Here is a 23,347-nt window from a genome sequence, read left to right as displayed (position 1 = left end):
CTACCAGGATAAAATTAGAGAGATTCCAGCCCACACGGATGCTTCCTTCAGCCAACCACACGGGCCTGGAACAGGAAAAGGGGCAAGTGACATTGAATCTTCGACACAGACCGTGAGGTGGCTTATAGAGTATAGATGTTGATGTATATGCAGCTGCCATTCAATAAAACTACAACTGACAGTTGCGAATGCCTCGTGTCCAAAAAAGAATTTTGAAAAAAATAACAGCTCATTCAGACACGATAAATCTTAAGACAAACGGGTGAGAATTATGCACCACCTAACAATGTGGACTGTTGCTGTTGTTTTAAAATTTTGAGAAGGGATGTTTTAGAAGCTAACAGCTTAGTTGTCCGACAGGAGAATTGTCCGAGAGATAATAAGCTGGAAGTTAAGCTCTCCAAACCCGAGCCAGGCGCCGAGACTGCGCACTCACACGTGAGGATGCTCGTCCCGGCCGGGACTGCAAACTGTGCGCGGCTGCCAAGTAGGTCAGCAGCGAGGGCCGCCCACACCGGCCGCCTAGCTTCTGCGCGCGAGCGGAACTCGCAGTCTGAAAGACCCCACACATTCTGCGAAACACCTCAGACGCGGCACAACTGTTAGGGAATTCAATATTCCGAGATCCACAGCGTCAAGAGTGTGCAGAGCATACCAAGTTTCAGGTATTACCACTCACCACAAACCGCAGTGGCCGAGGGCCTTCACTTAACGACCGAGAGCAGCGGCGTTTGCGTAGAGTTGCAGGGATCAAAACAGACACCATGTAATATTTCTGGCTTACTCAGCCATCATATTAGGCTCCAAGAAGCTGTTCCCAGAGCAGTGGAGATCCAAGAAGTATATAGATGACGAAATGTGATGCGCGGTACCTGTGACAGATGTTAGATTCGGTACCATTCCCGTGAGAAAGACCGCCTGCATAATGCTACTGCTCTGTGATTGGTTGCTGTGATCGGAGCAAGGGCGCCATAACGTTAAACTATAGTTATTATTATTAGTTAAACTACTCATTGGAATGACTTCTCTTTTTAATATAAATATTTCTCAACAGCTGACTATCAATCAGTCATTTTAGAATTATTACAAACAATTTAAATCAAAAACGAAAGACTGATAAAATTGTAGACGAAGCACTTCGGAAGCGTTCGGGTCACGCCTTTTCTGGAACGGCGCGCGAAGTGTTTCGGGCTGTTCGTCACTCTGGATTAGGCACTCGAGATGTACAGTCATGTTGTCTGTAGCAGCATGTGTTTGCCAGTCATGAGGCACAGACACGTGCCACAAATAGTGTAAAGATACATTTTTGTAGCCGGCCGCGGTGGTCTAGCGGTTCTAGATGTGTGTGATGTCCTTAGGTTAGTTAGGTTTAAGTAGTTCTAAGTTCTAGGGGACTGATGACCACAGACGTTAAGTCCCATAGTGCTCAGAGCCATTTGAACCATTTGAACATTTTTGTAAACATTGTGTTTGATCATGTACTTTGCTGCATCAGAAGGTGTTGTATTAAGATCATGTAGTCTTCTCGTGTGGCTATATTAAAATACGCGATTGGCAACCCAAAGAAGTGGTACATTATTTCAGAACAGAACGTCGCTAAAAGTCAGTTTCAGACTCAGGATGCAGAACCTACGACCTGCGTGCTGTTTTCTGCGCTGGGGTCATCAACTTGAAAACAGCAGGTTAGTGAACTATAACAGAACCTTCGCATTCCACACAGTGCAGTGGAAACAACTAGGCGCCCCACGTGTATTGCATGCACAGAACAAATGTTCACAGTGACACGTCGTCCTCAGTAATGCAGAGTAGGTAAAAGAGGATCATCGTTATTAACACCAACAATCAATTCATTCTTCCTTTCTTGCCGTAACCACACATTAATATAAAGAGAGATAAGACAGGGACATAGCCTTTCGCCACTGCTGTTCAATCTATACATCGGATACTGAAGGAATACTGCGTGAAAACAACAGCAGAAATCAAAATGGCTCTGACCGGAATGGGACGTAACATCTGAGGTCATCAGTCCCGTAGAACTTAGAACTACTTAAACCTAACTATCCTAAGGACATCACAAATATCCATGCCCGAGGCAGGATTCGAACCCGCGACCGTAGCAGTCCCGCGGTTCTGGACTGAAGCGCCTAGAACCGCTCGTCCACCACGGCAGGCGGCAGAAATCAATCTGAGACGTACGACGAACTTACCCTTTAGGACAGTGCGTTAATGGGTTACGGCAACAGACTACCGACGCGAGTCCCTTTGCTAACAGCACGACATCGCCCCCAGCGTCTCTCCTCAGCTCGTGACCATATCGTTTGGACCCTAGACGACTGAAAACGGCGACCTGGTCAGGTAAGTCCCGATTTCAGTTGGAAAGAGCTGATGATAGGGTTCGAGTGTTTCACAAACCTCACGAAGCCATCGATCCAAGTTGCCAATAGGGCACTGTTCGGGCTGTTGGTGGCTCCATAATGGTGTGGACTGCATTTATGTGGAATGGACTGAGTCCTGCGGTCCAAATGACCCGATTGTGAACTGGAAATGGTTATGTCCGGCTACATGGAGACCATTCGCAGCCATTCATGGACTTCATATTCTCAGACAACTGCCGGCCGGTGTGGCCGAGCGGTTCTAGGTGCTTCAGTTCGGAACCGCGCGACCGTTACGGTCGAAGGTTCGAATCCTGCCTCGGGCATGGATGTGCGTGATATCCTTAGGTTAGTAAGGTTTAAGTTCTAGGGGACTGATGGCCTCAGATGTTAAGTCCCAGAGTACTGAGAGCCATTTGAAACGTTTTTTCAGACAACGATGCGCCATGCCACCGGGTCACTATTGTTCGCGATTGGTTTGAAGAACATTCTCGACAGTTGGAGCGAATGATTTTGCGATCCACAGTGCCCGACATAAATCCGGTCGACATGTATGGGATATAAGCGAGCGGCCAGATTATGCACAAAATCCTACACCCCCAACACTTTCGCAATTATGGCCGGCTAGAGAGGCACCATGGCTCAGTATGTCTGCAGGGGACTTACAGCGCTTTCTTGGGTACATGTCACCTCGAGCTGCTCACTAAGTCAAGCAGAAGAAGGTAAGACACGATATTATGAGGTATACCATGACATTTGTAAGCTCAATGTAGAACAATGAAGGGAGTGGGTCTGTGCGGTAGCGTTCTCGCTTCCCACGCCCGGGTTCCCGGGTTCGATTCCCGGCGGGGTCAGGGATTTTCTCTGCCTCGTGATGGCTGGGTGTTGTGTGCTGTCCTTAGGTTAGTTAGGTTTAAGTAGCTCTAAGTTCTAGGGGACTTATGACCACAGCAGTTGAGTCCCATAGTGCTCAGAGCCATTTGAACCATTTTGGAGTGGGTCTGGGAGACATAAGGGTTCCAGTGTTAGAGTTAAACGAGCTTTGGAAGAATTGGGATCACAGTCAGAAGACATTGCTAATATCATTGGCGGAAGTGCCATTCAAACGGCTTTCAAGAATATGTGTAGAATCTTTGTAGACATGCCACCAGACTCGCAAAAATATCATCCACACATTCCTGAATACAGCAGGGGCAGCTTAACAGCACATGCATCCAAGTTGCTGACAAGAACAATACACAGAAGAGTAGAAAAAATTGAGGGCTTCATAGATGACGATGATTGACATTAGAAAAAGTAAACGCATTGTTATGCCAGACGCCGGCCTGAGTGGCCGTACGGTTCTGGGCGCTACAGTCTGGAGACGAGCGACCGCTACAGTCGCAGGTTCGAATCCTGCCTCGGGTATGGATGTGTGTGATGTCCTTAGGTTAGTTAGGTTTAATTAGTTCTAAGTTCTAGGTGACTGATGACCTCAGAAGTTAAGTCGCATAGTGCTCCAAACCATTTGAACCATTTTTTATGCCAGACGTTCGGAATTCTTACGAAAATAGGTGTACGCTATAGGAATAGACGGGTAATATACAATACGTACAAGTACCAAGAAGGAACAATACGATTGGAAATCAAAGCACGAAGTACACTACCGGCCATTAAAATTGCTACTCCACGAAGATGACGTGCTACAGACGCGAAATTTAACCGACAGGAAGAAGATGCTGTGATATGCAAATGATTAGCTTTCCAAGGCATTCACACAAGGTTGGCGCCGGTGGCGACACCTACAACGTGCTGACATGAGGAAAGTTTCCATCCGATTTCTCATACACAAACAGCAGTTGACCGGCGTTGCCTGGTGAAACGTTGTTGTAATGCCTCGTGTAAGGAGGAGAAATGTGTACAATCACGTTTCCGACTTTGATAAAGGTCAGATTGTAGCCTATCGCGACTGCGCTTTATCGTATCGCGACATTGCTGCTCGCGTTGGTCGAGATCCAACGACTATTAGCAGAATATGGAATCGGTTGGTTCAGGAGGGTAATACGGAACGCCGTGCTGGATCCCAACGGCCTCCCTGAGTCAACATATGGGGACGTTTGCAAGATAACATCTGCACGAACGGTTCGACCACGTTTGCAGCAGCATGGACTATCAGCTAGGAGACCACGGCTGCGGTTGCCCTTGACGCTGTATCAGAGACAGGAGCGCCTGCGATGGTGTACTCAACGACGAACCTGGGTACACGAATGGCAAAACGTCATTTTTTCGGATGAATTCAGGTTCTGTTTACAGCATCATGGTGGTGGAATCCGTGTTTGGCGACATCGCGGTGAACGCACATTGGAAGTGTGGTGTCGCCGCCAGACACCACACTTGCTATGTGGTAGCCTTTAATTCGGCCGCGGTCCGTTAGTAAACGTCGGACCCGCGTGTCGCCACTATCAGTGATTGAAGACCGAGCGCCGCCACACGGCAGGTCTAGAGAGACTTCCTAGCACTCGCCCCAGTTGTACAACCGACTTTGCTAGCGATGGTTCACTGTATACATACGCTCTCATTTGCAGAGACGACAGTTTAGCATAGCCTTCAGCTACGTCATTTCCTACGACCTAGCAAGGCGCCATAATCAGTTACTATAATCTGAACGGATAATATTGTGAATCATATACCGTCAAGAGCGACGTTCATCATTAATGGATTAAAGTTAAGTATCAAACTAATTATGTCCGCTTTCTGAATTCTCATTCCTTGTCATGTTCCAGACCTCACGTCAGTATAGTTCTTCCCTCCTCACGCCAGAGTGCGTGAGCTAAAACGCGAGCATTTCGGCCTCCTCTCGTAACACGGTGTTGGCTCTTCTGCCAACACAACAGGAAGCGTGTATTCGTCATGGCCATACTGGCGTATCACTCGGCGTGATGGTATGGGGTGCCATTGGTTACACGTCTCGGTCACCTCTTGTTCGCATTGACGGCACTATGAACAGTGGACGTCACATTTCAGATGTGTTACGACCCGTGGCTCTACCATTCATTCAATCCCTACGAAACCCTACATTTCAGCAGGATAATGCATGTTGCAGGTCCTGTACGGGCCTTTCTGGATACAGAAAGTGTTCGACTGCTGCCCTGGCCAGCACATTCTCCAGATCTCTCACCAACTGAAAACGTTTGGACAATGGTGGCCGAGCAACTGTCTCGTCATAACACGCCAGTCACTATTCTTGATGAACTGTGATATCGTATTGAAGCTGCATGGGCAGCTGCACTTGTACACGCCACCCAAGCTCTGTTTGACTCAATGCCCATGCGTATGAAGGCCGTTATTACGGCCAGAGGTGGTTTTTCTGGGTACTGATTTCTCAGGATCTATGCACCCAAACTGCGTGTAAATGTAATCACGTGTCAGTTCTAGTATAGTATATTTGTGCAATGAATACCCGTTTATCATCTGCGTTTCTTCTTGGTGTAGCAATTTTACTGGCCAGTAGTGTATTTCAGTCGATGGTAGTAGAAAAAGGTCAAGTATTCTCGTACAGCACTCTGTGCTGAAGATACGTATTTTAAAACCACGAGTCCCTTGCGATAACTGAATCGCTTATCACATCATATGAAGTATTGTTGTCTCATGGTACTTGTTGTCTGCATATCATCTAACTCACGGTAGTTCAGTTGAATCGCCTTTCTGAAGAATTTCACTTTGCCTCTCTGAAGACTTTCACTACGTCAGAGTAGCTGAGGGAGGAAACACTTCATTGCCATCTCCTGTGGCTTTGTTTCGACTTCGGTCTTTCAGTGCCCTATCAGCATACGGTTCCTGACGACTGTCTCTTCTGCGGAAAGCGTTAAACGCAAGACAGAACATAGGGCGACATGATTCAGCAGTGGGCAGGTTCTGGGAAAGGTTGGTGTAAAGCAGATGAAGGTGAGAATTAGCGGGCGAAGAGCCGCACAGGGAGATCGCAGCTCAGCCCCAGAGCGGCGCTAACAAGCCAGTTCCACGCGTTGCGTAAGAGGTGCGGGCCAGCCGTCCTTCCACGCAATGTGAAACAGTCGCGCCATCACGGACGCCTCCCATATGGGAGGCGTCTTACGTGTTGTGCTTGGCAGGCCGATTTTCCACGTCGTGGACGACGTGAAATGTAATCTCAATTGCGAACATGGACTACCATCAAAGGTATGGTGGAATGACAACAGTAAAAGTTTTACCCAGATCGGGACTCGAGCCTGGATTTCCAGCTGTCGCCTTACCACTTGGCTATCCTTGCAGGACTTAGGGCCGATACCACCACCTCCTACCTAATGGGTCCAAAGTTCTACTCTGCACACAGGGATACACTTTCCAATGCTTTTGAAGGTTTTCCACACCACTCTTAACAGAAAAAATCGACAGATGTAAGGATAATTTCTGGAGTGCTCCAAGGAGGTGTGTCGTCAGTCATTCGTCCACAACCTGTATTCGTACACTCATTATGTATATTCACTGGCCAAGCGACTTTCAAGTAAAATTTTCTCCTTCCCCCCCCCCCCCCCCCCCTCTGCATGGAAATATGCATAATAGATGTATGAGTACAAGTTGTGGATACATGGTGTGACGTCGCATGCTTTATTTCTTCGTTGATGGTCCTCGGTGTCGACGTACTGCATTATGATACTGGCTGAAAGAAAAGGGGGTCTCTGAGAACTATGGGACTTAACACCTGAAGTCATCAGTCCCCTAGAACTTAGAACTACTTAAACCTAACTAACCTAAGGACATCACACACATCCACGCCCGAGGCAGGATTTCCAACCTGCGACCGAAGCGGTCTGTCAAGTGTAACACGCGACATTTTCTTGGTCTGTTATCAAGTGTTACAATAAATGCAAATTTCAGTGAAGCGATGCTCTATTTCAGTGGTTCCCGCAATTTCCTATCTCCGCATTAATCTAAACTCATAACATTTTAATTGTTTAAATATTGGAGGGAGGTGAGTGTGTCCCACCTCCTGGAAGGACGTTAAGAAGTTTTTCTGTGACACATTTTGAATAAACACACCTGATAGGAATTCTTCTCCCCTGAGAAGGGCGTAGTTGCCGACGATCACAGTCCATTTAGGAGGATTAGGGGAAGGTTGGCGATTCGGCGCCAGGTTTAACCAAACCTCAGGTGCGGCTAAGAAATCATATGTTATAAACGGCCGAAATCAGAAAAGTCGATTGTAAGATAAAGACTTTTGTAGAGGCATTGGCGACGATGACAAAAAAGAAATCTGAAAGCGCTGAAAAAGAGGTGTATCCTACGGCGTTTAACTTACTTTTTAAAACCGGCGCGAACTTTGGCTGGCGTGCTGAACACGTGACGAGAAACTCAGATGTGTCGGGCGAAATGTCCGAGTGCTCGTACTCTCGCTCCTCGGTGCGAGGCTGCGCCAGCGTGTGGGGGTGCCCTGCGGACGCAGTGCCTCAGAGGCGCCGGTCGGCGGGTCCTCCGTGTCGCCTCCACCGAGGATTCGGGTCACGTCCTGGCCGGCCGCCGGAAGCCGGTTACCGGGCGACGCAAATTGGCCAGTTGGCGGCTGAGGCAGCGCGGGCCACAGCCAAGCCGCCAGGCAGCGCCAGGCCGAGCGGGACGGCCGCATTCAGCGGGCGTCCCAGACCGACGCCTGTCTCTAAATCGCACAAGGGGCGACACTGGATTACGAGAACAAGCAGTAGGGTGGGGCAGCGGTTCTCTGTGCACCTGAACGGGTCCTTTTGCCGAAGAGCGCGGCGGAACAGAGACATTGTAATTAACCCTTTCCGCTCCAATTTACTGCCTGTTGTGCTGCCATCTACTGCTATTTACACTGAAGAGCCAAAGGAACTGGTAAACCTGCCTAATAACTTGTACGACCCCCACGAGCACGCAGAAGTGCCGCAATACGACATGGCGTGGACTCGACTAACGTCTCAAGTAGTGCTGGAGGGAACCGACACCATGAATCCTGCAGGGCTGTCCGTAAATCCGTAGAGTACGAGGGAGTAGAGATCTCTTCTGAACAGTGCGTCTCAAGGCATCCCAGATATGATCAGTAATGCTCATGTCTGGGGAGTTTGGTGGCCAAGGGAAGTGTTTAAACTCAGAAGAGTGTTCCTGGACCTACTCTGTAGCAATTCTGGACGTGTGTGGTGTCGCATTGTCCTGCTGGAATTGACCAAGTCTGTCGGAATGCACAATGGCCATGAATCGATGCAGGTGATCAGACAGGATGCTTACGTACGTGTCACCTGTCAAAGTCGTATCTAGACGTAACAGGAGTCCTTTATCACTCCAAATACACACGCCCCCAAACCATTACGGAACCTGAACCAGCTTGAATAGTCCCTGCTGACATACAGGGTCTATGGATTCATGAGGTTATCTCCATACCAGTACACGCCCATCCAAAAATGGTTCAAATGTCTCTGAGCACTATGGGACTTAACATCTATGGTCATCAGTTCCCTAGAACTTAGAACTACTTAAACCTAACTAAACTAAGGACATCACACAACACCCAGTCATCACGAGGCAGAGAAACACGCCCATCCGCTCGATACAATTTGAAACGAGACTCTTCCGACCAGGCAACTCGTTTCCAGTCATCAGCAGTCCAATGACGTCGTTGACAGACCCAGATGAGTAGTAAAGCTTAGCGTCGTGCAGTCATCAAGGGTACGCGAGTGGGCCTTCGGCTCCGGAAACTCATATTGATGATGTTTCGTTGAATGGTTCGCACGCTAACACTTGTTGATGCCCCAGCACTGAAATGTGCAGCTGTGTCACGTTGAACGATTCTCTTCAGTCGTCGTTGGTCCCCGATCGTGCAGGATCTTTTTCCGGCGGCAGCGATGTCGGAGATTCGGTGATTTAGCGGATTCCTGATATTCAAGTTACATTCGTGAAATGGTCGTACGGGAAAATCCCCACTTCTCCGCTACCTGCGTCCCATTGCTCGTGCGCCGACTGTAACACTACGTTCAAACTCACTTAAATTTCGATAACCTGCCATTGTAGCAGCAGTAACCAATCTAACAACTACGCCAGACACATGCATTTTATAGGCGTTGCCGACCACAGCGTCGTGTTCTGCCTGTTTACGTATCTCCGTATTTGAATACGCATGCCTATTCCAGTTTCTTTGGCGTTTCACTGTATCTACATCTACATCTACATCCATACTCCGCAAGCCACCTGACGGTGTGTGGCGGAGGGTACCTTGAGTACCTCTATCGGTTCTTCTTTCTATTCCAGTCTCGTATTGTTCGTGGAAAGAAGGATTGTCGGTATGCCTCTGTGTGGGCTCTAATCTGATTTTATCCTCATGGGCTCTTCGCGAGACATACATAGGAGGGAGCAATATACTGCTTGACTCCTCGGTGAAGGTATGTCCTCGAAACGTCAACAAAAGCCCGTACCGAGCTACTGAGCGTCTCTCCTGCAGAGTCTTCCACTGGAGTTTACTATCATCTCCGTAACGTTTTCGCGATTACTAAATTACCCTGGAACGAAGCGCGCTGCTCTCCGTTGTATCTTCTTTATCTCCTCCATCAACCCTATCTGGTACGGATCCCACACTGGTGAGTAGTCTTCAAGCAGTGGGCGAACAAGTGTACTGTAACCTACTTCCTTTGTTTTCGGACTGCATTTCATTAGGATTCTTCCAATGAATCTCAGTCTGGCATCTGCTTTAACGACGATTAATTTTATATGACCATTCCATTTCAAATCACTACTAATGCGTATTCCCAGATAATTTATGGAATTAACTGCTTCCAGTTGCTGACCTGCTGTATTGTAGCTAAATGATAAAGGATCTTTCTTTGTATGTATTCGCAGCACATTACACTTGTCTACATTGAGATTGAATTGCCATTCCTTGCACCATGCGTCAATTCGCTGCAGATCGTCCTGCATTTCGGTACAATTTTCCATTGTTACAACCTCTCGATATGCCACAGCATCATCCGCAAAAAGCCTCAGTGAACTTCCGATGTTATCCACAAGGTCATTTATGTATATTGTAAATAGCAACGGTCCTACGACACTCCCCTGCGGCACACCTGAAATCACTCTTACTTCGGAAGACTTCTCTCCATTGAGAATGATATGCTGCATTCTGTTATCTAGGAACTCTTCAATCCAATCACACAATTGGTCTGATAATCCATATGCTCTTACGTTGTTCATTAAAGTTTGTGTAGGAAACGGCATTAGCGAACAACCGGGAAAATCAGATACGAAAGAAAATATCATTGGAAGAATGGAGTTCATCTATCTAGAACCCCTAACCCTCATACCCTGTCAGTTTAACGAGGACAACACTGCAAGTGCCATAACCCGATTTCCCAGAAATATTAGAAACACAGATTTTCCGAACGCCACGAGAACCGCGTGAAGGCAGGTTTTCTGCAGTGGCACTTCTTCGTATGAATCTCATTCTGGAAAGAAACTTCGTTAATACTGCTGAAGATTTCACTCGTTGCCAATAATCCCGCCGAATCTAACTTCGCGGCCTCGCTCCCGAGAAGTGGCCACGGAACTAATTCTCTCGAATCCGGGACAAAGCGCAAGATGTGCATCATGATATGTGGACACAGCGTCTCATTTTTTGGTGGAAATGGTCATAGAACACGCCTGCCCCTTAACACAGGCTTTCTGGAACTGACCTCACTTTCGATCATAAAACCCGTTAGCCCTTTCCTCGCTTAAGCCATTGTTTGAAAACAATGTCAATAATTAAATAACATTTTCTCGTTTCCAGATGTCCTATTATCAAACAGCCAACAACGAGAACGTTCAGTAAGTAACGCAACACGTTTTCTCTGCCTATTTCGGATTTTTTAAAAAAATGAGGCATTTGTTATGACGTCTTGGAATATTCCCGCTTCAGCTTCCGTAGTTTTGTGCAGTTCCGATGGGTCTAGGGCGCCTTGACACGGTTCGTGCGATTGCCCCCGTCTGAGGTTCTACTCCTCCCTTGGGTATGGGTGTGTGTGTTGTCCTTAGTGCACGTTAGCGTAAGTTAGCTTAAATACGAGGTGCATTCAAGTTCTAAGGCCTCCGATTTTTTTCTAATTAACTACCCACCCGAAATCGATGAAACTGGCGTTACTTCTCGAAGTAATCGCCCTGCAGACGTACACATTTTTCACAACGCTGACGCCATGATTCCATGGCAGCGGCGAAGGCTTCTTTAGGAGTCTGTTTTGGCCACTGGAAAATCGCTGAGGCAATAGCAGGACGGCTGGTGAATGTGCGGCCATGGAGAGTGTCTTTCATCGTTGGAAAAAGCCAAAAGTCACTAGGAGCCAGGTCAGGTGAGTAGGGAGCATGAGGAATCACTTCAAAGCTGTTATCACAAAGAAACTGTTGCGTAACGTTAGCTCGATGTGCGGGTGCGTTGTCTTGGTGAAACAGCACACGCGCAGCCCTTCCCGGACGTTTTTGTTGCAGTGCAGGAAGGAAGGAATTTGTTCTTCAAAACATTTTCGTAGGATGCACCTGTTACCGTAGTGCCCTTTGGAACGCAATGGGTAAGGAATACGCCCTCGCTGTCCCAGAACATGGACACCATCATTTTTTCAGCACTGCCGGTTACCCGAAATTTTTTTGGTGGCGGTGAATCTGTGTGCTTCCATTGAGCTGACTGGCGCTTTGTTTCTGGATTGAAAAATGGCATCCACGTCTCATCCACTGTCACAACCGACAAAAAGAAAGTCCCATTCATGCTGTCGTTGCGCATCAACATTGCTTGGCAACATGCCACACAGGCAGCCATGTGGTCGTCCGTCAGCATTCGTGGCACCCACCTGGATGACACTTCTCGCATTTTCAGGTCGTCGTGCAGGATTGTGTGCACAGAACCCACAGAAGTGCCAACTCTAGAGGCGATCTGTTCAACAGTCATTCAGCAATCCCCCAAAACAATTCTCTCCACTTTCTCGATCATGTCGTCAGACCGGCTTGTGCAAGCCCGAGGTTGTTTCGGTTTGTTGTCACATGATGTTCTGCCTTCATTAAACTGTCGCATCCACGAATGCACTTTCGACACATCCATAACTCCATCACCACGTCTCCTTCGACTGTCGATGAATTTCAATTGGTTTCACACCACGCAAATTCAGAAAACGAATGATTGCACGCTGTTCAAGTAAGGAAAACGTCGCCATTTGAAGTATTTATAACAGTTCTCATTCTCGCCGCTGGCTGTAAAATTCCAGCTGCCGTACGGTGCTGCCATCTCTGGGACGTATTGACAATGAACGCGGCCTCATTTTAAAACAATGCGGAGGCCTTAGAACTTGAATGCACCTCGTAGTGTGTGAGCCTAGGGACCGATGACCTCAGCAGTTTGGTCCTGTAGAATTTAACATAATTTTCCAAATTTTCCAATGAAGTTGTGATGTTGACAGACGCATCGTCCAATAGAGTTTTGTTGCCAAAAGAGTGGGGTTAACTGAAATCCTGAATAAAAGCAATCCGCTTTCAGAAAAATGTGTTGCATTGTCTATTGAACGCCCTTATAATTACGCCTTCGAATTAAAAGCCGTGTTCATTAGTACGGTATTTTTTTTTTTTTTCATTTATTGAATTTCAATTCTCCCCCGAAGGGGGCGGGCTGGCAGCAGCTTAGTATGCCGCTCTTCAGCCGACAGATTTTGTGACAAAGATCAAGAGAACAAATAATAAAAAACAGGCGATAAAATCGGAGACTTAGATAGTAACAAGGCGAAAAGAAATCGTGGAACTTAAAACAACAACATAGGGATGATGACGCTAATAAAAATACATACGAAGCAGACAGGGAAAACAATAGACAATTAAAAAAAACACGGCGACAGTCTGGATTCTGTTCGCAAAGGACATAAAATTCACACCTAGCGACAGCATGGTTTCTGTTCGCAACACGAGAAAGACAAACAACACTGAATAGTCACTGGAACACTGCACTAAAAAGTTGGCAAATGTGACACCACAGTCGAGAGCAGGTGGGGGGAAACTGGACAGAAGATGGGAAAACAAAAAAGGGGGGAAAGGAGAGTAAAAAAGAAGGGGGGAGCCGGGAAAGGAGCTGAAGGAGGATGAGGACCCATAAGAGGAGTGGGGGGCAGACGCGACAGGGAGTGGGGTAGGCAGAGGAGGGGAATACAAAAGGACTGGGGGGGAGAAGGGAGGTAGGGAGAGGTTTAGTGGGGAGAAAAACAGGACAGAAAGGGGGGGGGGAGAGGGAGCCCAGGGAAAGGACAGAGGAAAGGAGGGGGATGGAGGATCAGAGGTGATAGGAAGGATAAATGGAGGGGGAGAGGGCATCATCCGGGAGGGGGAGGTGACGGAAGCCACCTTGGGAAAGGAGATGGAGGGTGTAGAGATGGAGGGTAGGGGGGACACAACGGTGAAGACGTGGCAGGGGGTGGGGACGGGAGAGGAGAGGAGCAACCAGGGTGGGGGGGGGGTTCAAGACGGCGGGAGGTGTAGAGGATGCGGATATGTTCGAGGAATAGGAGCAGATGGGGGAAAGGAATGAGATCATAGAGGATCCGCGTGGGGGACGGGAGGCGGATACGGAAGGCGAGGCGGAGTGCATGACGCTCAACGATCTGGAGGGACTGATAGAATTTGGGGGGGGGGGGGGCAGATATCCAGGCAGGACTGGCATAACAGAGGATGGGACGGATGAAGGATTTGTAGGTGTGGAGGATGGTAGAGGGGTGCAACCCCCATGTCCGGCCAGAGAGGAGTTTGAGGAGTCGGAGGCGGTTGTGGGCTTTGGATTGGATGGAGCGGAGATGAGGTATCCAGGTGAGGTGACGGTCAATGGTGAGGCCAAGGTAGGTGAGGGTGGGGGTGAGGCGAACTAGTACGGTATGTTAAGCAGCGCCTTCATTTCACTTGATGAAACAATTTCCCACGAGTGCATAACAGCTTATTTTTTGTGCGTGCCGTCTTCAGTGTTTTCTATGCTACATAATCATGTTTCCAGGAACGAGAGCTCATGTAAGATTTTCTGTAGTACTTAAAAAAGGCTCCAAGAGTTGGAAACGTTTAAGCCCCATATTTGGCCCAGAACTTTAAGGACGGGCGAATGTCTGCCGCCAGAGGGAGCGCGGAAACTTACTTACGTCTCCATCACAAGAAACCTTAAATTTATATGCGACAGACTGCAGAATCGGTACTTCTCTCTTCGTCGCCAACTTCAAATTCACCCAGCCTTGTACAACTGCGTAGAATATAAGATTCTCCTTAATCCCATTCTTAAACGTTCCTTCGTCTTCAGTACTCTTCAATTCCCACTTCACTTAATTATACGTCTTTTTATAGAATGGTGGCCACTAAATCTGTAACATCAGAAATGACAGCAAATAACAATATTTTCCCTATGGTGCGTTTGGATATTTAGAATGTAGAATACATTACAAAATTTATTGAGGTGTACAGGCTGCGAAAAATTTAATACACTCAGCTGTGACCTGTGGCAGCAACAAGGGTTCGAACGCAGTTGGGTATCGAATCGAACTGAGTTTGGATGAGAAATACGGTTACTCCTTACACTCATTGACCGAGTTCATTAATCATAGTGAGTGGCCAGTGGTGGCGTGGCAGCCTTTCGGTATGACCAGGTGGTCCAGAGCACGCGATGGCCAGGGCAACAGTCGAACATCTGCTGTATCGAGGAAGGTCAGCAGTGCAACAACGGACGTGCGTTATTTTGTTGGAAGATAAAATCACGGAGAACTCGAAGACAGGGAACAGCCACCGGCCTCAACACGTCATATAACCAGGACTCGTCTGAAAAGACGACGGGCTGTTACTACTTACTTCTCAGCAGTGTGAAAATTTACTATTCTGCCTTTGTTAAAAACATCGGTTACGAATTTAGCTTTGGTAAGTGATAAATTCTAACATCATTGTTAGTTACTTAAAAAGCCTCTGTGATAATTCACCTCTATCACATATGTCGGTCCGTGTAATCAGATATTCTACAAGACAGTGTGCCATTAGCAAAGTCCATAGAAAACATCTGTGCACTTATTCAGTATCGCACAGGTGCGCCGCAAACCTAACCTGTGGATTTCATCAATATAATGTGATTGATTTGTTGGCTTCAGCCGATTCCAGTTGTCTGGTAACGAAATTCACTTGTACTCTCTGGCCTTGTAACTGTGTCCAACGTAGAAACTTAGAAATCAAAACTTATCTTCATACTGTAGTAATTATTTTGTAAACAACTCACAGAAGTCGGGCGTGACTGATATCGAACTAGCGTGTTAATGTTACCTGTCTACTATCCTTGTCACTCAAGACAGTTTAAAAGTACTGATGGTCTATCCGATCTACAACATCAGCTCACTCTCAAGTGACACTTCTACAGAAAATGTAGTCGTATTTAAAGACGTCTCTCTCCCCACCTGTAAGAGATATGAAGTCGCGAAATGAAATTTAAAAGTGTATTTAATAACAGAATTAAAATTCCTGGTATTAACTTAAAAGAATTTGTTTGAATGTATTGTATATTAATACTGTAGGAACCATACTTGGGTCCAGTAATATATTCTCAAACTCGTCTGCCATCATAACAAAATAAAATAAGTGAAACTGTTATGGAATACAAAATGAATGAGAATTTGTGTGTGAAATATCTCACATTGAAAGAATCCGCGCGCTAATTCCAAAACGGCTTTAGATTTTGCGAGTCTGTAATATTTCCGAAGCTATGGAGGATTTAATATATAGACTTAAATTTTAGTAATATTATTTGACCTAATGCGTTTGGATGACGGTAGTTGTGAAAAACACGATCTTTCGTCTTCCGACGTTTCCTGATTAAAAAGGTCTTAATTGAATTTTAATATTACGAAACAGCTTTCATTGTTGGTAAATGTGCACCTTTGGAATTAGCCAAGTGAATCGCTTTCGATACTCAGTTCACGGTAGCAACATACGGCGCGATGAATTAAAATTGTTGCAACATACGAAATATCGGTGCCTTACAGATAAAATACAATTTCAGAAGGATTTAATGGTATCACTGGAATCAAAGAATAAATTAGCAATATTTTATTGTTGTTAATGTTGTCGTAAATGTCTTATCTATTTAAAAAAATGGAATACTTTTGATATAAATTTTTATCAAGTACAAAGAGTTTGTTGTCAGGTCTCGCGATTGACTTTGCTACGACAGTACATTATGAAAATTGTGCTACTCACCCTTACTGGATGTTAACAACACTCCGAGCCCACACGGCTAACATGAAAGCCACTCGCCTCAGTTTGCAAGGCGGTAAATATCAACGACGGCCGGGGTTCTAATCATGATACTCAGTCTTCGATAGTGCACCGGAAAAGCTGCTATTTGTAGATGTCCTTGACTAGCGTGGAGACTGTGCAAGATTAGGAGGAAAGATTACAGCAAGTAGCAGGCTTAACAACAACAAAAAATGATGTACCCAGAGATTATAGGTTCACAATATTCAGCAGACGTCAGCCTTCACTAACTTAAAGCATCACTAAAGAATATTACCTGAATAGATACCGTAGCCTAAATGGAAAGAATCTAAACAACACGATGGAAATTTACTTGCGCTGTACGAACACTAGCGCTGGTGCTGGGTGGAGTTTATTGGAGGGAATTCAGTTGAGACATAGAGAAGGTAGTAAACCACAAGATACCGATCAAGGTTATGAAAGGGGGAGACCATAGTGGAATCTTACAGTAGGGCTGGTGCCATCAGTTTGTGGCCCTGGCGCTAGATAGTTGCGTTGACATTGCTGAGTTCTGTTCAAGGCTCTGAACAGTTGAACTGCTATTAAATGCAAGGCGGCGAAAGGGGTAACAAAACGCGTCCACGACAGGGAAGAGGTTGCACCTGTTGACCCGTATCGAAGCTGAAATTGAACGGGTGCGAGGTGGCGGAGGTAGGACGTTTTACACCAACACAGGCGCCACCCTGTCGCGAGCTTCCAGTCCCAACAACTAGGGCTGTTGTCAACTTACATGAAGAGGCAGAGGCCAATGTCTACCTGCTGTGACGTAGTTTCTCATTCTGGCTCAATCCAAATCACTGGAATAGGCATCTTCATCGTGATCCTGAGTAGTAGGGCTAGGAGAGCGTCAGCGAATTTTGTTAGTGCAGGTTGCCTACATCAGGGGCAGGTATGCACTCAGGAGCAAACCTATTGTTCTCCTTTGATTGACAGGTACTTAACCTGTTGTTCTGTTAAGTCCTTTTTCGCATGCCATCCCCATTTCGTTTTGATTGACAGGCACTTATTCTATTGCTTCCCACCCCCTTGTCCTCTCCCCCCCCCCCCCCCCCCCCCACTGCTACAGGTACACTTTCAGGTCTGAGTTATTGGAATAGGCCCCCCTCTCACTCTTATCAATTTGATTGAGTACTTAATTAAATTGATTAATTAATTAACCTCTCACCCACTGGTAAATCCCCTCCCCCCACCCCTCTCCTCCCCCAGAAACTTGTAAGAAGTTCAAGTTCCATCAGGACAATGCAGCATACCATGGCTATCCTCACTAACCTAAGAAAATGGCGGTAAAAAAGGGCACTTGGGCTACTTCCACTAACCTAAGTCTTCTAACCACCACCTCTTCCTAGGAGTTGGTTGGAAAAGGACTCAGCCAGTGCTGGATAGGGCAGACATAAGTCTTACTTAACCTATTGTTCTGTTAAGTGGTTTTCCATGTCACCCCCATTTCCTTAAACTATTGTACCACTAATGATGCCAAATTAAGTAATTAGTTATGTCCTCCAGCCATTTTCTGGTACACTTTTCGAATTTCACATGCTTCTGAACGCCACTTGTGGCACATTCTTCTTTGTCACCTACCCCCTAAACTATTGTACTGCATTTTACATAAAAAATAAAATTAGCCTTGTGTTGTGCACTTAACCTGCTGTTCTGCTCCATTTATCTCACTTACACACCCCCTCCCTAACTATTATACATGTTGGGTACGCATCTTATAACTGTAACTGATGACACAATACAGATTGGTGATAGGCGGTTTGAGAGAACGCCTGGCTTAATGAATCTTATTTTCCTAAGAGCTACCAAAAACCTATAAATTATTCAGTTAATGATAGGCAAATGTAACGTGAAATACTGCACATGACTGATGTACATAAGATTGCGAAAAGCCTGAGCAACCAGAAATGTAAAACCAATACTTGAAGGAGAAAACGGCAACAGCAACAACAACAGCAGCAGCAGCAGCGGTGATGGTACTGACAATGAGCATAAAGCAGTGGACAATCGAAACCCTCAGTATATACATTATGACGACCCCAACAAGCTAATAGATCGACTACGACTGCTCATGGCATCAGCTGCTGCAGGTAATACAGCTCATTAGAATGAGGTTGTTTCAGCAATATCTGAGTTTAGAGAGAGAGGTATCATCGAATAAGTATGGAAACAGTAGTTCGAGAACTGCACAAAACAGCATGCAAAACATAGCCTTGTAGGCATGTTATGATTAAAGGTTTTGATGACTTAGGGCAAGCTGATCTAGTAGATATGAGGGAATATTCACATGAGAATAATGGATTCAAATATATTTTAATGGTTATTGATAAACACCCAAATTTGCTTGGGCATTACCTGTTAAAGCGAAAACGGGTAGAAATTCGAAGTGACCGTGGCCGAAATCCGTTTCCACATTTCGATTTTTCAATTCTTTAGGAATTTATATTGATCGGTTATACCACAGTTGAAAACTGAATGCACTCACAGTAAAATTAAAATTACAGCGGTAGGTTCTTCATTATCAACAGCCCTGAATCTGTAATCAGATTGCATGACTTTTGATTATTAGTACATCTACATCTAATTACTTACTCCGCAAGCCACCTTACACTGCGTGGCAGAAGGCACTTCATAACACTACGAGTCATATCCTTTCCTGTTCCACTCGTCAATAGAGAGAGGGAAAGACGACTGTCTACATGCTTCAGTACGAGCCCTAATTTCAATATCGTCCTTACGCTAAATGTACATTGGTCGGAGTAGAATCGTTCTGCTGCCAGCTACAAAAGATTGTTCTCTAGATTTTTTTCAACAGTGTTCCACGGAAAGAACTTCGTCTTCTGTCCAGGGATTCCTATTTGAGTTCATGAAGCAGTTCTGTAACTCTTGCTTGTTGATCGAGCCTGTCGATAACAAATCTAGCAGCACGCCTGTGAATTGCTTCGATGCATTCCTTTAATCCGACCTGGTGGGGATCCCAGACACTCAAGCAGTGCTGCAGAATGGGTCTTACTAGTGTACTATACGTGGTCTCCTTTACAGGTGAACCGCACACTCCTAAGGTTGTCCCAATAAACCCAAGTCAACAATTCGCCTTCTCGACACCGTCCTTGCGTGCTATTACGCGTAGATGCTTAATCGAAGCGACTGTGTCAAGCAGCACACTATAGTGCTATATTGGAACAGTGCGGGATCGTTTCTTTTCTCATCTGCATTAATTTCAATTCTTCTACTTTTAGAGAATGCTGCCACTCATCGTAACAAATAGAAATTTTGTCTAAGTCGTCATATATCCACCTAGAGTCACTCAATGACGATACCTTCCCATACAACACAGCGTCATCACGAAATAGCCGCACATTGCTGCTCACGTTGTGCGTCAGATCATTTATATGTATGGAGAATAATAGCGGTCCTATCACGACTCCTGCAGTTGTGGCGTAAGAAGTACGTTGGGGCCGGCCAGTGTGGCCGAGCGGTTCTAGGAACTTCAGTCTGAAAAAGCGCGACCGCTACGGTCGTAGGTTCAAATCCTGCCTCGGGAATGTATGTTGTGATGTTCTTAGGTTAGTTAGGTTTACGTTCCAGGGGACTGATGACCTCAAACGTTAAGTCCCATAGTGCTTAGAGCCATTTGAACCATCTGAAGTACGTTAGTTTGCCTATCTTTAAGTGCATGAAATATTTTCTGGACCAGTTGTACTTTGCTCACACTTTTCTTGCTTTGTTTGTTTGATGGCCAGGGTACTCTTACATGTGTGCGTTCCTGGCATGCGCTGTTGCAAATTATATCACAACTTACGGTACCTGACTTCCGCCGTTCATTACGTGACAGTATGTTGACATCATACGTAGAGTGAATAAGCCGCCACATGGAGGTGACATTCCAGCGTGACTCAGCCTCTATTGTTGTGGCCGGTAATGCCTATTCCGCCGTCAATGGCCACCGCTGCACTCCCGCAGAGCGGCAAGTAGACAAACCCTCTGCTTGTAGCGTCAGCGTACTTTCGGAAGGCGCAGAGCAGCCGCTCTCGTAGCCTTGAGAAAGGCCAGCCGCAGGTAGAGGCAGATGGCGCTCTATCTGCCTCATTGGCCGCGCGTGGCGCCTGTGTTTGTGCTGCCCTGCACGCGCTGCTCTTTTTGTAATCAAGATCAGGGCCAGCGAGGCGTGCGGAAAGGAAGGGGGAGGGGGGGGCAGACAGGCCAGAGTCGGTGTCCGCCGTGGGAGCAGCCCGGCACTCCACGTCCGCTTCCTGCCCGCTAGAGACCACTTCCCGGTTCCAAAAACGCTGCTACAAGTACTCATTCACGTGGAATACCTGCACTACAAATATCGTCTAGTATAGGGATCGTCAAACTGCCTTCCGAATCAAGAATCTCTGCGGCCCGCGTTCTCAATCGTGTTTCGTACATCTGCATTTATACTCCGCAAGCCACCCAACGGTGTGTGGCGGAGGGCACTCTACGTGCCACTGTCATTACCTCCCTTTCCTGTTCCAGTCGCGTATGGTTCGCGGGAAGAACGACTGCAGGGAAGACTCCGTGCGCGCTCGAATCTCTCTAATTTTACACTCGTGATCTCTTCGGGAGGTATAAGTAGGGGGAAGCAATATATTCGATAACTCATCCAGAAACGAACCCTCTCGAGACCTGGACAGCAAGCTACACCGTGATGCAGAGCGCCTCTCTTGCAGAGTCTGGCACTTGAGTTTGCTAAACATCTCCGTAACGCTATCACGCTTACCAAATAACCCTGTGACGGAACGCGCCGCTCTTCTTTGGATCTTCTCTATCTCCTCCGTCAACCCGATCTGGTAAGGACCCCACACTGATGAGCAATACTCAAGTATAGGTCGAACGAGTATTTTGTAAGCCACCTCCTTTGTTGATGGACTACATTTTCTAAGGACTCTGCCAATGAATCTCAACCTGAAGCCCGCCTTACCAATAATTAATTTTATGTGATCATTCCACTTCAAATCGTTCCGCACGCATACTCCCAGATATTTTACAGAAGTACCTGCTACCACTGTTTGTTCCGCTATCATATAATCATACAATAAAGGATCCTTCTTTCTATGTATTCGCAATACATTACATTTGTCTATGTTAAGGGTCAGTTGCCACTCGCTGTACCAAGTGCCTATCCACTGCATATCTTCCTGCATTTCGCTGCAATTTTCTAATGCTGCAACTTCTCTGTATACTACAGCATCAACCCCGAAAAGCCGAATGGAACTTCCGACACTATCTACTAGGTCATTTTCATATATTGTGAAAAGCAATGGTCCCATAACACTCCCCTGTGGCACGTCAGAGGTTACTTTAACGTCTGTAGACGGCTCTCCATTGAGAACAACATGCTGTGTTCTGTTTGCTAAAAACTCTTCAATCCAGCCACACAGCTGATCTGATATTCCGTAAGCTCTTACTTTGTTTATCAGGCGACGGTGCGGAACTGTATCGAACGCCTTCCGGAAGTCAAGGAAAATGGCATCTACTTGGGAGCCTGTATCTAATATTTTCTGGGTCTCATGAACAAATAAAGCGAGTTGGGTCTCACACGATCGCTGTTTCCGGAATCCATGTTGATTCCTACAGAGTAGATTCTGGGTTTCCAGAAATGACATGATACGCGAGCAAAAAACATGTTCTACAGTTTTATAGTAATAAGCATCTGTGAACTTACAATCATATCCAAAAACATTAACGAAGGGTAAGAACTCCTTAAGAATGTAGTTTTCCCAGTCAATAAGAATTGTGTTGTTTGGGGAATGAGACTAGACAGCGAGGTCATCGGTCTCATGGGATTAGGGAAGGACGGGGAAGGAAGTCGGCCGTGCTCTTTCAAAGGAACCATCGCGGTATTTGCCTGGAGTGATTTAGGGAAATCACGGAAAACTTAAATCAGGATGGTCGGACCCGGGATTGAACCGTCGTCCCCCCGAATGCGAGTCCAGTGCAGTAACAAATAAAAACACAGAGAGAGTAATATTTTGAGCTGTGCTTGATTTTAATTGACGTTCGGGAAGAGATTTAAGCGGACATCACTGCTTGCCTTAGGCCATGTCTTACGTAAGCGTCTGAAGCGACCGACAGCAACAAGGGACAGGCCGCTACAAGATGGCTACTAGATACTTTTGAAGAAACATTCACGATCATAAAACATAATTATTTAAAATGACCGGTTTCGGCAGATACAGTAGACAGTATTCAGATTGATTGCACCATACACTGGAGCTGGTGACGTACTGAGCAGCTGCATGTTGCCAAGACGATAACTGCTCTAATAGCTTCTGACAACACGCAGCTGCTCTGGACGGCACCAGCTCCAGCAAATGTTGAAATAAAGCTCAAGATGTCTTACCGTTTGTTCCGAAACGGGTCATTTTAAATAAATTATGTGAAGCAACGAATGACACTTTGTACCACAGGTGGGATTTGAACTCAGGTGTCCTGCTCTCTAGGAAGATGCACTAACCACTACGCCTCCCTGCGACAGCACCTGAGTCTTAGGCGGGATCCCCATGTCGTTCGACGCTGAGGTGCTATTCCAATACAGATGGGAAGCCACTGCAATGCTGTTGTGGTTTAGGGAGAATACCAAGCGGACTGAGGTGTGATCAGGAATTTGGACTGAGGAGAAAGATACTTATATGAATATGGTGTCTGTTCTTTCGGACATGTCCGAAAGAACAGACACCATATCCATA

The sequence above is a fragment of the Schistocerca americana genome, chromosome 6 (genome assembly GCF_021461395.2).
Source record: "Schistocerca americana isolate TAMUIC-IGC-003095 chromosome 6, iqSchAmer2.1, whole genome shotgun sequence".
In the NCBI taxonomy this organism is placed as follows: domain Eukaryota; kingdom Metazoa; phylum Arthropoda; class Insecta; order Orthoptera; family Acrididae; genus Schistocerca; species Schistocerca americana.
This window is presented reverse-complemented; position numbering follows the sequence as displayed.